Consider the following 16,766-nt stretch of genomic DNA (forward strand, 5'->3'; position numbering starts at 1 on the left):
CACCTGAGTCCAGGAGTTCGAGATCAGCCTGGGCAACATAGTGAGGCCCTGTCCGTACCAAAAAACAAACAAACAAACAAACAAAAAGTTAGCTGGGCGTGGTGGCGCGTGCCTATAGTCCCAGCTACTCAGGAGGCTGAGATGGGAAGATCGCTTGAGCCTGGGAGGCGGAGGCTGCAGTGAGCAGTGATTGGTGCACTCCAGCCTGGGTTACAGAACCAGACCCTGTCTCAAAAAAGAAAGAAAGAGATGATAGAGATTGAGAGAGGAAAGACAATGAAGCGAATAGGTTAGACACTTTTATAGGAAAAAAAGCAATTAACATTTATTTTGAGTGCATATTGTATGCTAGACATTTTATGTAACACAATTGCTTGCTGTATTACTCATGCCAACTCTGGGGGCGTGGGGAATGGGAGGCACTATTATCCCCATGTTACAGATAGGGAAACAAAGCCCAGAGGGATGTTCTGGATTCACCTTTCCTTTCTGCTATGGTCTGAATGTGTCTTTCTCCCCAAATTCATGTGTCGAAATGCTAATCCCCAAGGTGACAGTATTAAGAGATGGGGCCTCTGGAAGGTAATTAGGAATGGGATTAGTGCCTGTATAAAAAAGGCCCGAGGCTGGGTGCAGTGGCTCATGCCTGTAATCCCAGCACTTAGGGAGGCCGAGGCAGGTGGACTGCTTGAGCCCAGAAGTTCAAGACCAGCCTGGACAACATGGTGAAACTCCATCTCTACGAAGAGTACAAAAAGTAGCTGAGCGTAGTGGCGCATACCTGTAGTCCCAGCTACTCAGGAGGTTGAGGCAGGAGGATCACTTGAGCCCAGGAGGTTGAGGCTGTGGTGAGCTGTGATCTCGCCACTGTACTCCAGCCTGGGCAACAGAGCGAGACCCTAGTGTGAGAGAGATACTTTCACCCCTTTGACTATGTAAGGACACAGCAAGAAGGCTCCGTCAATGAGGAAGTGGGCCCTCACCAGACAACACCACCTTGATGTTGGACTTCCCACCTTCAGTACCATAAGAAATAAATTTCTGTTGTTTATAAGCTACCCAGTTTATGGTGTTTTGTTACAGCAGCCCAAACAGACTAAGATAAATTCACATCCCATACAATTAACCATTTTAGCCACTTTATTATTTTTTTTTTTTTTTTTTTTATTTTTTGAGACGGAGTCTCGCTCTGTCTCCCGGGCTGGAGTTGCAGTGGCCGGATCTCAGCTCACTGCAAGCTCCGCCTCCCGGGTTCACGCCATTCTCCTGCCTCAGCCTCCTGAGTAGCTGGGACTACAGGCGCCGCCACCTCGCCCGGCTAGGTTTTTTGTATTTTTTAGTAGAGACGGGGTTTCACCATGTTCGCCAGGATGGTCTCGATCTCCTGACCTCGTGATCCACCCGTCTCGGCCTCCCAAAGTGCTGGGATTACAGGCTTGAGCCACCGCGCCCGGCCATTTTAGCCACTTTAAAGAGAACCATATAATGGAATCTGGTGGATTCACACTTGCCACCATCACCACTGTCTAGTCCCAGAACATTTTCATCAACCCAAAAGGAAACTCCATATCCACTAATAGTTATTCACCCTCCACTGCCACTGCCCAAGCCCTGGCAACTACTGATGAGCTTTCTCTATGGGGTTCCCTGTTCTGGATATTTCATGTAAATGGAACTATAGAATATGTGACTTTCTGTGTCTAGCTTCTTTCACTTAGCATGTTTCCAAGGTTCATCCACATTGTAGTATGTGTCAGAACTTCATTCCTTTTCATGGCTGAATAATATTCTATTGTATGGATATACTACATTTTGTGTATCCATTCATTAGTTGGTGGATATTTGGGTTGTTCTACCTTTTGGCTATTGTGTATTGTGTATTATGACTACTGGGTATAATTTTTTTTGAAAACCTGTTTTCAATTCTTTGGGTATATACCTAGGAATGGAATTGCTGGATCACCCCTGGGGTTTTAGCATCTTCATTGCTTGGCAGAATGTTCCCTGATCAACCAGGTAAGGAGAACCATGAGGTTCCTTCCCTCCTTTTCCTTCCCTAACCCCTCCAGAGTGGGATTCAAGGAGAGGGCAAGCAATTCCAGGTACCTAACAATTTGAAAAAAGAGGAAATGAGCCTTCCCCTTTCAGGTACGACGAGGGGATGCAGGAAGGGCAGAAGAATTTGCTGAAAGAACTGGTGAGCATCTACCTACCTCACTGGGGCTCTAACCTCCTTCTTAGGTGATGTCTCCCCTCAGAATTTTTTTTTTTTTTCTGAGACAGGGTCTTGCTCTGTTGCCCAGGCTGGAATGCAGTGGTATGACCATGGCTCACTGCAGCCTCAAACTCCCAGGCTCAAGTCATCCTTCCACCTTAACCACCAGCTGATTTTTTTCTTTTTTTTGGTAGATATGAGGTCTCACTGTGTTGCCAGGGCTAGTCTTAAACTCTGTCCCCCCAGATTTTGTACATGGTAGTCTTCCATGAGTTTTTCAGAGAACTTGGCAATTTACCATCACTTCTGGGTAGGAATTGGGATAAGCTATGAAAGTTGTTACATACAGAAGCCATTTGCAAAGAAAATAAGAGGAAGAGACAACACCGAAATGAAAGGTGCACAAGCTGAATCTGGGTGCATTATAGCTTGATATATACATTTCATGGGGAGAAGAGTTTTCCAATTCCAAAGGTCATTAGGTGTAAGGCAGCAGTAGCCAATCTTCATGGACAACAAGGCACCTGCTTGAGAAGAGCGCTAAGTCTGCTCACAGTCTCATTGTAGCCTCTGGCTCCTTGCTGCCAACCATGGCCACTCACAGGGAGTGGCTGAGCATGGGCAGGTGTCCACTTTCTGACTGTGTTATGAGGAGGATTCAAGTAGTGATAAGGCTTGGGTGATTCTGATATCCCTTCCACCCTTAAGATTTGATGAGCTATGAGGACCTGGGTCCTCAGTGTCTGGTCCTTTAAGTCAAAGGCAAAGTCAGTCCTGAGACATAGCCTCTAGCCACACCTAAGCCCACACCAACCCACCAACCAGATTTCATTCAGGCCACCAGAAACCCAGGCAGAGCAGAGTCCAAGACCTCCTTTGTCCCAGATCTCAGACTCCCTTGTCTCTCTCTGTCTTACCTTTAGATGGCTATTACACATGTATGTGATATCAACGTCTGACAAGCAGACACTCAGCATTTTGACTCTGAGCTGTGCCCTGCGTGTTCCCCTTGCTTGGGTCCTCTGGACCCAAGACCTAGAGGACCTAGCAGGTCCTCTGGACCTGCTGCCATCTCCTTGTCAGGAACTTCCAAATTTTTTTCAAGCCTCAGGCTGTGGCTTGGTTCCAGTGACCAGACAGCCATCTTCAGTTTGCTTTTTGACCATTTCCCCAATGACTGCATAAATAGCACATCTGGATGGCCTCCTTTAAGCCCATGATGCTATGCAGTGCCCACAGCCTGAAGGCCAGGGAGAAGAGACAATCAGCTGTCTGTTTCCAGAGAAGGAGCTCCTGTCCCCATCCCAGCAGTAGAATCCCAATACATACACACATCACAGCAGAGCTGCTCTGGTTAAAGCTGGGGAGGGAGCCAGAGCCCACCAAGGGCCCTCTCCTTTACCTTTTTTCTCCAGTGAGTTGAGTTTGAAAAACACCTGGATCAGGGCTGGCAAGGCACTCTGGCTGGCTAGCAAATGGCTCACTTATTTATCCCTTGCTTTCCTCGCTAACATCTAAAAACCCAGGCAGGGCTGGGCACAGTGGCTCACGCCTATAATCTCAATGCTTTGGGAGGCTGAAGGGGGAGGATCGCTTGAGCTCAGGAGTTTGATGCCTTCCTGGGCAACGCAGGGAGACTCCGTCTCTACAAAAAATAAAAATTAAAAAAACTAGCCAGGTGTAGTGGTGCACACCTATAGTCCCAGCTACTTGGGAAGCTGAGGTAGGAGGATTGCTTGAGCCACAGAGTTCAAGGCTGCAGTGAGTCGTGATCATGCCACTACACTCCGGTCTGCACTCCTTGACAGAGAAAGACCTTGTCCCTAATAAATAAATAAATATATATATATATTTTTTAAAAAACCCGGCCGGGCGCGGTGGCTCAAGCCTGTAATCCCAGCACTTTGGGAGGCCGAGCCGGGTGGATTACGAGGTCAGGAGATCGAGACCATCCTGGCTAACACGGTGAAACCCTGTCTCTACTAAAAAATACAAAAAACTAGCCGGGCGAGGTGGTGGGCGCCTGTAGTCCCAGCTACTCGGGAGGCTGAGGCAGGAGAATGGTGTGAACCTGGGAGGCGGAGCTTGCAGTGAGCTGAGATCCGGCCACTGCACTCCAGCCTGGGTGACAGAGCGAGACTCCGTCTCAAAAAAAAAAAAACAAAAAAAAAAACACCAAGCAGCCTCCGGGGTAAAAGGAACAGCGAGCGCTAAGGCATTTGCCCATCACCTGAGAATCCAAAGAGGTCCAGGGCCATGCAGGATTTTCAGTGGGGGAGAATGAGCTAGAGGACCTGGTTCTACCTGTCACTCTCCTCTGGAACTGCTTTGGGTTTAGGGCAACATTCCAAGATACCTAGGAGGAGGAGTGGGATATCCCAAACAAATCAGAACTCCCTAGAATAGTCTAAGATCCTATTAGAAGAAATCCTGAAACGTCTTGCCCTTCATTTTTTTGTTGTTGTTGTTTTGTTTGTTTTTGTTTTTTGAGAAGGAGTCTGGCTCTGTCGCCCAGGCTGGAGTCCAGTGGCACAATCTCAGCTCACCGTAACCTCTGCCTCCCGGGTTCAAGCAATTCTTCTGCCTCAGCCTCCTGAGTAGCTGGGACTACAGGTGTGTGCCACCATGCCCAGCTAATTTTTGTATTTTTAGTAGAGACGGGGTTTCACCATATTGGCCAGGCTGGTCTCAAACTCCTGACCTTGTGATCCACCTGTCTCAGCTCCCAAAGTGCTGGGATTACAGGCGTGAGCCACCATGCCCAGCCAACCCTTCATTTTTTCAACACATGTTTCAGTGGCTACTATGTGCTAGGCACTGGGAATTCAATGGGGAAAAACACATTTCCCACCTTTTCAAGAAATCTATAGTCCAGGCCGGGCGCGGTGGCTCACGCCTGTAATCCCAGCACTTTGGGAGGCTGAGGTGGGTAGATCACCTGAGGTTGGGAGTTCGAGACCAGCCTAACCACTATGGAAAAACCTTGTCTCTACTAAAATTACAAAATTAGCCGGGGGTGGTGGCACATGCCTGTAATCCCAGCTACTTGGGAGGCTGAGGCAGGAGAATCGCTTGAACAACTGGAGGCGGAGGTGAGCCGAGATCGTGCCATTGCACTCCAGCCTGGGCAACAAGAGTGAAACTCCGTCTCAAAAAAAAAAAAAAGCTATAGTCCAATATGGGAGTCAAGGAAATAAGAAGGTAACTACAATACAGTATGTTTAAGTGTCATGGTGGGTGAATAAAAAGCAGTAAAGAATCTACAGGAGGGACACCTAACACTTAATGCAGTTTTTTTGTTTTTGTTTTTTCTTTTTCGAGATGGAGTCTTGCTCTGTCACCCAGGTTGGAGTGCAGCGGCACGATCTCAGCTTACTGCAACCTCCGCCTCCCAGGTTCAAGCAATTCTTCTGCCTTGGCCTCCTGAATAGCTGGGACTACAAGTGTGCACCACCACACCAGGCTAATTTTTGTATTTTTAGCAGAGACAGGGTTTCACCATGTTGCCCAGGTTAGTCAAGAACTCCTGACCTCAAGTGATTCACCTGCCTCAGCCTCCCAAAGTACTGGGATTACATGTGTGAGCCACCACGCCTGGCCTGTAAGGCAGTTTTATGCAGTGCTTGTTCCCAGCGAGGCCTGTATTTCAGACATGAAATTTTATGTAAAAGAATCTCGTCCTATGTAGGAAAATGGAACTTGTATGGGATTCAGACTTTTAAATTCAGATCCATTTCTGGTTTTATTATTTTTTTTTTTTCAGAGACAGGGTCTTTCGATGTTGCCTAAGCTGGTTTCCAACTCCTGGGCTCAAATTATCTTCCCACCTCAGCCTCCCAAAGTGCTGGTATTACTGGCATGAGCCACCATACCTGGCCCATTGCTATGGTTTTCTTTTTTTTTTTTTTTAACTTTTTTGAGATGGAGAGTTGCTCTTGTTGCCCAGGCTGGAGTGCAGTGGTGCAATCTCAGCTCCCTGCAACCTCCGCCTCCCAGGTTCAAACGATTCTCCTGCCTCAGCCTCCTCAGTAGCTGGGACTACAGGTGCCTACCACCATGGTCAACTAATTTTTGTATTTTTAGTAGAGACGGGGTTTCCCCGTATGGGCCAGGCTGGTCTCGAACTCCTGACTTTGTGATCTGCCCGCCTCGGCCTCCCAAAGTTCTGGGATTGCAGGCGTGAGCCACCGCACCTGGCCTAATTTCCTTATCTTTAAAATGGTGACTAGGCCGGGCATGGTGGCTCATGCCTATAATCCTAGCACTTTGGGAGGCCAAGGCAGGAGGATCACCTGAGGTCAGGAGTTCAAGACCAGCCTGGCCAACATGGGGAAACGCCATCTCTACTAAAAATACAAAACTTAGCGAGGTGTGGTGGCGGGTGCTTGTAATTCCAGCTACTCATGAAGCTGAGGCAGGAGAATCGCTTGAACCGGGAGGCGGAGGTTGCAGTGAGCCAAGATCACGCCATTGCACTCCTGTCTGGGAGACAGAGTGAGACTCTATCTCAAAAAATAAATAAATAAATAAATACAATGGTGATTACATAGGCCAGCCCTATGGGATGGTTATGATGATGATATAAGATCATATAAATGAAATGCTTAGCTTGACTCTTACCACAGTCATCTTCATTTTTATCTATATGTACATAGAGGTAAACAGAGGTCAGGTGACTTGACCAAGGGCACAGGAGAGTCAGTGGCAGATTCAAACTTCAAGGCTCTGTCCACCTGCCCCGGACCCCGTCCTCCTGACACCACACAGAGCTTCCTCTCAGGAAATGGGAGGAAGGCTGATGGGGACTGCCTCTGGGCCCCAAGGCTCAGGACACACTGGAAAACAAGGATCTCAATTCTGCTCCACACTGATGCCTGCCCCCACACCCTGAACCATCAGCAGAGATAACAGTCTTGCCAAGCTGTTGGTAGACCAGCTAGGCACACATAGGCCAGAGAAAGGAAAAAGAACGATGAGGTGACCAAAAAAAAAAAATAGGAGAGTAGAGTCAAGCGTAGTGGCTCACACCTGTAATCCCAGTACTTTGGGAGGCTGAGGCGGGTGGATCACTTGAGGTCAGGAGTTGGAGGGCAGCCTGGCCAACATTGTGCAACCCCATCTTTACCGAAACATAACAAACCCAAACAAATAAACAAATAAAAAATTAGCTGGGTGTGGTGGTGCAGGCCTGTAGTCCCAGCTGCTTGGGAGGCTGAGGCCAGAGAATCGCTTGAGCCTGGGAGGCTGAGGCTGCAGTGAGCCGAGATCGTGCCACTGCACTCCATCCTGGGTGACAGAGTGAGACTCTGTCTCAAAAAAGAAAAAAAGAAAAAAGAAAGAAAGAAAGAAAGAAATGTGAAAAATGAAAAGTAGATATGTTCCTAGTAGACTGTAAGCTTCAGGAAGGCGGGGATCATGTCAGGTTATCATCATATCCCGGGTGCGTAGGATAAGATCTGGTAAATAACTAGGTACATGAATATGGGCTGAAAACAAATAAGATATGAGGTCATGTCATTGCCACATCACTTAGCCTCTTAGTATTTCCTACCTTTTCCCTCAAAACACACACCCTATTTCAAATGTTTTGCCTCCATTTCCAGTACTGGGGATACTTAAAAATGATTTCAAAGACGTGGTACAGGCCGGGTGTGGTGGTTCACGCCTGTATGTAATCCCAGCACTTTGGGAGGCTGAGGTGGGCGGATTACTTGAGGTCAGGAGTTCAAGATCAGCTTGGCCAACATGGTGAAACCCCATCTCTGCTAAAAATACAAAAATTAGTCAGGCATGGTGGTGTGCACCTATAGTTCCAGCTAGTTGGGAGGCCGAGGTGGGCGAATTGCTTGAACCCGGGAAGTGGAGGTTGCAGTGAGCCCAGTATCGCACCACTGCACTCCAGACTGAGCAACACAGTGAAACCCTGTCTCAAAAAAAAAAAAAAAAAAAGATTTCAAAGGTGTAGTATTGGGTTCTGGAGAACCCAGACCACACTGACCCCTTCCTAAAGTGCCCGTCCAATTTCTCATTCCAAGCCTTCCTCCCTTAGTCAGTTTCTCCTGCATCCCACTCTCTCTTCTGCCTCATGAACACTCATTTTGACACAGGGGGGTCAAAGGCAGTTTTAAAGGCAGAGGACACAGCTTGAATACTGCTTCTACTAGAGGTATTCCCTATAAGCCTCAGTTTCCTTATCCAAAATGGAACCAAATTATAGTAACCACCTCATGGGTTATTGTGAGGATTAAATTGATAACATTTATGGAAGGCACTTAAAATAGGGCCTAGCATGAAACAAACACTATATATGTGTTTGTTATTATCATTGCTATTATTTTGAACTGAAGTAAAGCATGCATATAAAAATGTTTTTTGTTTGTTTGTTTGTTTTTGTTTTTTTTTGAGACGGAGTCTCGCTCTGTCACCCAGGCTGGAGTGCAGTGGCACCATCTCGGCTCACTGCAAGCTCCGCCTCCCGGGGTCACGCCATTCTCCTGCCTCAGCCTCCCGAGTAGCTGGGACTACAGGCACCTGCCACCACATCCGGCTAAGTTTTTTGTATTTTTAGTAGAGACGGGGTTTCACCATGTTAGCCAGGATGGTGTCGATCTCTTGACCTTGTGATCCGCTTGCCTCAGCCTCCCAAAGTGCTGGGATTACAGGCGTGAGCCACCGTGCCCGGCCAAAAATGTTTTAAATTATAAAGCATTTTAAAAATGTAAAAGATAGCCAGGCACAGTGGCTCACGCCTGTGATCCCAGCACTTTGGGAGGCCAAGACAGGTGTATCACCTGAGCTAAAGAGTTCAAGACCAGCCTGGGCAACACGGTGAAACCCCATCTCTACTAAAATACAAAAAAATCAGCTAGACTCTGTCTCAAAAAAAAAAAAAAAGAAAAAGAAAAAAAAAAGAAAATGTAAAAGATTACTCTGATAATTTTATAGTGAGCAAATCTTGGGGACAAGAATATGAGCTTATCCCAAGTTCCTTCAAAACGCAGAGAAACCTCACATGAGCAAATTTTTTCTGACTCATTTTTCTTAACTGCCAGGTAGTACGTCCAGGAACAAAACAGAAGAAATGGCTACACAGACACACACTGACACACAATCACCCTATGGTATTACCTTGTTAGTTTTCATGTTTAGCATCTACTTGTCCACCCCCAAAATAAAAACTCCGTGCTAGAAGCTTCGTCTGAATTGTTCAGAGCATGGCACTGAGTGGGTATTTCTGTTGAACTAATGAAGAAATGAAGTTCTACAGCAGATAAGCGGAGTACCTGGTCACAGAAGCATCACTTTGAGGACCAGGACTTGAATGAAAGTGGAATATATGGAATTATACCTCAGAAGGCCTCTGCCAGTCAATGGTGGCTGTCTTAGACTGCTAAATAAGGGGCATGGGATACATGTATATGAACAATTGAAGACCAGCCCTCTGCTTTTGGAACAAGGAATTGGGGAAGGGCAAACGAGGTTAAAAATCTCTGCAAAGAGCCTCTTTTCTTTGGCCCAGGAACGCGTCCTGAACTCTTCTGATTGCCCCCCGCTCAGCAGCAGAGACTATTCTGTGAAGGTTTTAGGCTTCCAATCGGGCCGAGTAGGGTATTCTGCCGCGAAAGTGGAGGTTAGAGGGTATGCTGGGAGCTCCCTTGGCCTTGCCAGGTGAGCTTGCCGAGGGAGAATGCATCGCGACCATTATTATGACTATTTATTAATAATAATATCGTTATTAAATATTTATGAAGTGCTCATGCTCTGCTAGAAGGTGGCTCTCCCATCACTGCCCCACCCTTCCAGCAACGCCTGGGTCCCTACCCCCGAGTCCCACCGGTCGTCCCGGAGTTTGTTCATTCGGGAGAACTGTGACAGGTCGCCCTGGCCGCTCCAGCTGGCCCTAACCGCCAGGAACCCAGGCGTCCGTGTTCTCCAGCGGGGCAAGGATCCGCTCCTGGTCGCCACTGGGTCTATGTACAGAGCGTCCCCTGTGGTCCGTACCCCACAAGGGCTTCCAGGGGCAGAAACGAGGAGGGGCCAGGTTGGGGTTCCCCACCGGGTCCACCTGGCGGCCGCCCCCTCCGCTCCAGGTCCAGGGCGGCCCGCGGGCGGACGAGGGCGCGGCCCCCGGGTGTCCGGCCCCAGGCGGGCAACCGCGAGCTGTCCCGTTCCCGCAGCTCCCCGCCGGCCCGGCCCCGCATCCCGCCGCCTCGGCCCCGCGGCTTTTTTTCTCTTTATCATAAATATATAAATTATGCTAATTACGGGCATTGCATATTAACCAAACCCGAAACCTCCCCTGCCCGGCCCCCTCCCCCTCCGTGCAAACCCCTCCCCGCCCCGGACCCCGCTACTTACCGGAGCCCGAGCCCGAGCCGCCTTCGCCGCGGGTGACCGGCGGCCACCGATTAGAGATTCATCTCACAGCCCGGGCCAGGTGGCCGGGGCCGGGGCCACGGCGGCCGCCGCCCGCAGACAAAGAAGCCAGTGCGGCTTGGCTGGGCTCGGCTCGGCCCGGGAGCTGGTCGGGACCCGCCGCCGCCCCCGGGCCCCCAGCCTGGGCTGGGCAGAGCCGAAGGGGGCTCCACGGGCTACGCCGGGCGGAGTGGGGAAGGCCGGGAAGCGGGAAGGGGAAGCTGGGTGGGGGGGCGGTCAGGTATATATTTTTCTTCGTCCCCCCCTTCAACGACCCCCCCCTTTTCCCTCCCCCCCTTTTTTCCCTCCTTCTGCTACTTGGATTTTTTTAGCTGCTGCGTCATGAGCATAATTTATGCAAAGAGCTTTGCCGCATGCTGCACCGCCCGCGCCAGCCGCCGGGGGCGGCGGGCTGGGCTGGCGGTCAGGGAAGGGAGGGGAGCCGGGGAGCCGGGAGCGAGGGGTGGGGGTGGGGAGGGGACCCTCGGGCCCTGGCCAAGCGGGAGGTCCCGGAGGCTCTCTCTCCTGGGACAGGGATGGACGGTCAGTGGATCTGGTTGCTCAGCCCCTCCGAGGTACCGCGGAGGTGGTTTCATTTCGGAAGGTGCCTGAGTAAGAGCTGGAGTCCGGACTGGGGACCCTCCATGCCACATGGCCTTCAGCTGAGGGTTGGGGCGGTGACTCCCGGCCACCGCCTTTCCTCTAGGTAGTCAACTGTCCTCAATGTTGAAAGTCAAGTTTATGTCTATCCCTCCCTCCCTCCCTAGAAAGGCGGGGGAACTCCACATCGCTCGGCCAACGTGGAGAACCTCTGAACAGCTGTGCCCCAGCGCCAAAGCAGCGAAGGGTCCCAGGTCCCTCACCCGGTGGCGGCCGTGGGCTGTGTTGTCTAAAAGCAGCTCTCCGGCCTTGTTGTCCAAGTAGACAAGGAAATGTGAACAGAAAGACAAAGTTCAGTGGAATGGTGAAAAACCTCTAGCAGCTTCTAAAGGTAGAGAGGGGACCAGAAAAGGGATGGATGTGGGGGACTGAGGGAAAGCAGATTGGAGAAGTGGTGGACAAATGAAAGAGGAAAAAGTTGGAAGACCAAAGTGGAAGCCTGGGAACGAAGGGAGAAAAACTGGGAAGGAAGGAGGCTCTGTAAATCCAGTGAATGTGGATCCGAATACTGAGGCCACCTGCTGTCACCCTAGGCACCCCTTCTCATCCACCCCGTATTTGGTGGTCTGATGATAGCTAGAGGTAGATGGGTTAGAGGCAGTGTGAGAATGCAATTGGAGGCCACAGTCCTCCCCGGGACTGCTCCGTAAGGCCTCCTGGTGGAAGGGCATTGAATGGCCCGGCCTCCTCGTTAACCTGGCCAGTGGACCAGGCTTGTATTAGCTTGCTGTTTCTATCTGGAAGTGAGCAGGCACTGCTGGCGGCGGATTTATGAGTAACCAATGTATTAGGAGTCAGAATACGTGAAACCAATGTATTAGGAGTCAGAATATGTGAAAAAACTGAAAGCTGCAAGCTCTGTACAACTGTAAGGTGCCATTCCTTGTACAATAGTTTGAACTCGTTTTAATGGCCCTGTGAAACTCTCCTGCGTGGCTTGGTATTACACCTGTGAAACTCTACTACGTGGCATGATATTACAGTTCTTGGGATTTTTGTTTGGTCTGTAGTCCCTGTAGTCTCCCTGGACTGTGAATTCTTTGAGAGCACTGGTTGTGACTTACTCATGTTTGTATTTCCCACTACTCTTTATGTGAAGAAGGGGCTCAGTATTGCTGCTGAACTTTATCACATGAAGGTTGAACCTTTTAATTTATGTCACTTGGTTTGGTGCTACACATAGATAGATCAAAGGCTTTGGATAGCATGGATATCAGTGACAGTTTGAAGAAAGAAATATGGATGTGATCAGAAGAGTTCAGGGAGACATACATAAAAATGTTAATCATGGTTTTCTTTATATTGTAAACACTTCTGTATTACTTAAATATCTGATGAGCATATATTACTTTTTGTTTGTTTATTGGGGCATAACATGTACACAGAATGTGTATACCTTGATAGATTTTTACATGTATATATGTACATGTGTGTATATATGTATATACACCTGTATATATACACACATACACATATATGCATGTATGTATATATACATATATACATGTACACACACACACATATATATATCCATGTAATCCCCACCCAAAACAAGATACAGAGCCTTTCCAAGACCTGAGAGGATTCCCTTATGTTCCTTCACAGTCCATAAATTCCCAAAGTAACCATTATTCTGATTTCTGTCACCATGGATTACTTGAGCTGATTCTTGAACTTCTCATAAATGGAATCAGACAGTATACAATCTTTTGTGTTTGGCTCCTGTCACTCAACAAATTTTTTTTTTTTTTTTGAGACGGAGTCTTGCTCTGTCGCCCAGGTTGGAGTGCAGTGGTGTGATCTTGGCTCACTGCAACCTCCACCTCCCGGGTTCAAGTGATTCTCCTGCCTCAGCCTCCCAAGTAGCTGGGACTGCAGGTTCGTGCCATCACGCCCAGCTAATTTTTTTTTTTGAGACGGAGTCTCATTCTGTCGCCCAGGCTGGAGTGTAATGGCGTGATCTCGGCTCACTGCAACCTCCACCTCCTGGGTTCGAGTGATTCTCCTGCCTCAGCCTCCTAAGTAGCTGGGATTACAAGCGCACGCCACCATGCCTGGCTAATTTTTGTATTTTTAGTAGAGATGGGGTTTCACCATGTTGGTCAGGCTGGTCTTGAACTCCTGACCTCATGATCCACCCACCTGAGCCTCCTAAAGTGCTGGGATTACAGGCGTGAGCTACCACGCTCTCAGCTAATTTTCAATACTTTTGGTAAAGGCAGGGTTTCACCATGGTGGCCAGGCTGGTCTCGAACTCCTGACCTCAAGTCATCCACCTTCCTCAGCCTCCCAAAGTGTTGGGATTACAGGTGTCAGCCACCACACCTGGCCTCAACATGTTTTTGAGATTCATCCATGTTGTTGATTGTAGAAGTATTTTTTTTTTATTGCGGTGTAGTATTCCATTGCATAATACCACAATTTATCCATTCCATTATTGATGAGCATTTGGTTGTTGTTTGGGTCTCTTAGGAATAAAACTGCTATGAGCATTCTTGTACACGTATTTTGGTGAACATATGCACTTTTTTCTTCTAGGTAAATACTGAGGAGTAGAATAGCTAGGTTTGGGGTATATCTTTAGCTTTTGTCCATATTGCTAAGTAGCTTTCAAACAAACCAATTTATATCTTTGTATGAAAGAGCAATGTATGAGAGAGTTCTGATTGTTCTACATCCTCACCAGTATGTGGTATTGGTAGTCTTCTTGCAATGAAAGTTTATTACTTTTTGGCTGGGCGCTGTGGCTCACGCCTATAATTCCAGCACTTTGGGAGGCCGAGGTGGGTGTATCGCCTGAGGTCAGGAGTTCGAGACCAGCCTGGCCAACAAAGTGAAACCCCGTCTCTACTAAAAATATAAAAACTAGCTGGGCGTGGTGGTGGGCGCCAGTAATCCCAGCTACTTGGGAGACTGAGGCAGGAGAATTGCTTGAACCCAGTAGACGGAGGTTACAGTGAGCCGACACGGTGCCACTGCACTCCAGCCTCAGTGACAGAGTGAGACTCCGTCTCAAAAAAACAAAAAACAAATAAAAAAAAAAGTATATTACTTAAAACAATTTTTTTTTTTTTGGCTGGGCGTGCCAAAGACCGCACCTGGCTTTTTTTTTTTTTTTTTTTTTTTGAGGCAGAGTCTCAGTCTTTAGCCCAGGATAGAGTGCAGTGGCGCGATCTCCACTCACTGCAACGTCTGCCTCCTGGGTTCAAGTGATTCTCCTGCCTCAGCCTCCTGAGAAGCTGGGATTACAGGCATGTGCCATCATGCCCAGCTAATTTTTGTATTTTTAGTAGAGACAGGGTTTCGCCATGTTGGCCAGGCTCATGTCAAACTTCTGACATCAGGTGATCTGCCTGCCTCCGCCTCCCAAAGTGCTGGGATTACAGGTGTGAGTCACCATGCCTAGCTTAATATTTCATTATTTTTATTTTAAAATTTTATTATTATTTTTTTGAGACAGAGTCTTGCTCTGTCACCCAGGCTGGAGTGCCGTGGTGAGACCTCAGTTTGCTGCAACCTCCACTTCCTGGGTTCAAGTGATTCTCCTCTCTCAGCCTCTCGAGTAGCTGGGATTACAGGCATGCACCACGATGCCTGGCTAATTTTTGTTATTTTTAGTAGCGATGAGGTTTCACCATGTTGGCCAGGCTGGTTTTGAACTCCTGACCTCAAGTGATCCATCTGCTTCGGCCTCCCAAAGTGCTGGGATTACAGGTGTGAGCCACTGCACCCAACCTATAATATTTTGTTATAGCAGCCCAAACGGACTAAGACCCAGCCATACTGATCCAGTTTCAGTTTCTTGAACTCCGAGCTCTTTCCTGCCTCATTGTGTCTGCCTGTGCTGTTCCTTCTGCCTCCTCCTTAGCCCATCTTTCAGGTCTTGCCTTATATATGGCTTCCTTCCTCAGAGACATTTTCCCTGCACTTCAGTGTTATTCTGTCTCGTATCACCTTCCTGTTTTCTTAAACACCATGCATGCTGATATATTTATGTTTATTTTCTTTTTTTTTTTTTTTGAGACGGAGTCTTGCTCTGTCACCCAGGCTGGAGTGCAGTGGCCGGATCTCGGCTCACTGCAAGCTCCGCCTCCTGGGTTTACGCCATTCTCCTGCCTCAGCCTCCCGAGTAGCTGGGACTACAGGCGCCCGCCAACCCGCCCGGCTAGTTTTTTGTATTTTTTAGTAGAGACGGGGTTTCACCGTGTTAGCCAGGATGGTCTCGATCTCCTGACCTCGTGATCCGCCCGTCTCGGCCTCCCAAAGTGCTGGGATTACAGGCTTGAGCCACCGCGCCCGGCTTATTTTCTATTTAATATGTTTACCAAGTAGCCTATAAATTCCAAGGCAACAGTCTGTTTTGGTTTTGACTGGACACTTAGCACCAAGCCCAGTATCTGGCACACAGTTGATAATAATTATTTATTGAATAAATGAAGGCTCGGAAGGCTGGGGAAATGTGAGTGAAGGAAAAAAAGAAAATGTGCTGGGCTGAGAATCCTGTTGAAAAGTTTTATTTGGTCGTACATGGTGGCTTATGCGGTGTAGTCCCAGCACTTTAGGAGGCCGAGTCAGGCGTATCACGAGGTCAGGAGTTCGAGACCAGCATGGCCAACAGAGTGAAACCCTGCCTTTACTTGTTTGTTTGTTAGTTGAGACGGAGTCTCCCTCTATCGCCCAGGCTGGAGTGCAGTGGCGCGATCTCGGCTCACTGCAACCTCCGCCTACCAGGTCCTAGCAGCTGGGACTACAGGCGCCCACCAGCACGCCAGGCTTTTTTTTTTTTTTTTTTTTTTTTTTTGAGACGGAGTCTCACTCTGTCTCCCAGGCTGGAGTGCAGTGGCCGGATCTCAGCTCACTGCAAGCTCCGCCTCCCGGGTTCACGCCATTCTCCTGCCTCAGCCTCCCGAGTAGCTGGGACTACAGGCGCCCGCCAGCTCGCCCGGCTAGTTTTTTGTATTTTTTTAGTAGAGACGGGGTTTCACCGTGTTAGCCAGGATGGTCTCGATCTCCTGACCTCGTGATCCTCCCGCCTCGGCCTCCCAAAGTGCTGGGATTACAGGTCTGAGCACCACACCCGGCCCCGTCTTTACTAAAAATACAAAAATTAGCCAGGTGTGGTGGCACGCGCCTGTAGTCCTAGCTACTAGGGAGGCTGAGGCAGGAGTATCGCTTGAACCGGGAGTTGCATAAGCTGAGACCGTGCCATTGCACTCCAGCCTGTGTGACAGAGTAAGACTCCATCTATTTAAAAAAAAAAAAAAATTATATACTGGATGGCTTATAAACAACATAAATTTATTTCTCACAGTTTTGGAGGCTGGAAAGTTCAATATCAAGATGCTGACTAATTTCTTCTGAGGGCCTGCTTCCTAGTTCATAGCCATCTTCACATGATGGAAGCAGGCTAGGAAGCTCTCTGGGGTTCCTTTTATAAAGGTGCTGATCCCATTCATGAAAGCTCTGCCCTCATGAC

The 16,766-nt window shown here is 48.6% G+C and overlaps 1 protein-coding gene across 4 annotated transcripts in view; it reads right to left on the reverse strand.

Annotated features, from left to right (window-relative positions):
• POU6F1 (POU class 6 homeobox 1) overlaps positions 1–11,059 on the reverse strand; it is a 32,504-nt gene extending 21,445 nt beyond the window's left edge. Inside the window, exon 1 of one of the 4 annotated variants that reach the window (XM_031650477.1) lies at positions 10,574–11,059. The gene's annotated coding sequence lies outside the window, so the exon portion shown is untranslated. Of the gene's footprint in view, positions 1–10,036; positions 10,485–10,573 lie in introns of those variants that run through there. The other 3 variants (XM_031650470.1, XM_031650475.1, XM_031650471.1) reach the window with 3 other exon arrangements.
• Between the last annotated feature and the right edge of the window lie 5,707 nt (positions 11,060–16,766).

Source organism: Papio anubis, chromosome 9 (assembly GCF_008728515.1).
Source record: "Papio anubis isolate 15944 chromosome 9, Panubis1.0, whole genome shotgun sequence".
NCBI classification, from domain to species: domain Eukaryota; kingdom Metazoa; phylum Chordata; class Mammalia; order Primates; family Cercopithecidae; genus Papio; species Papio anubis.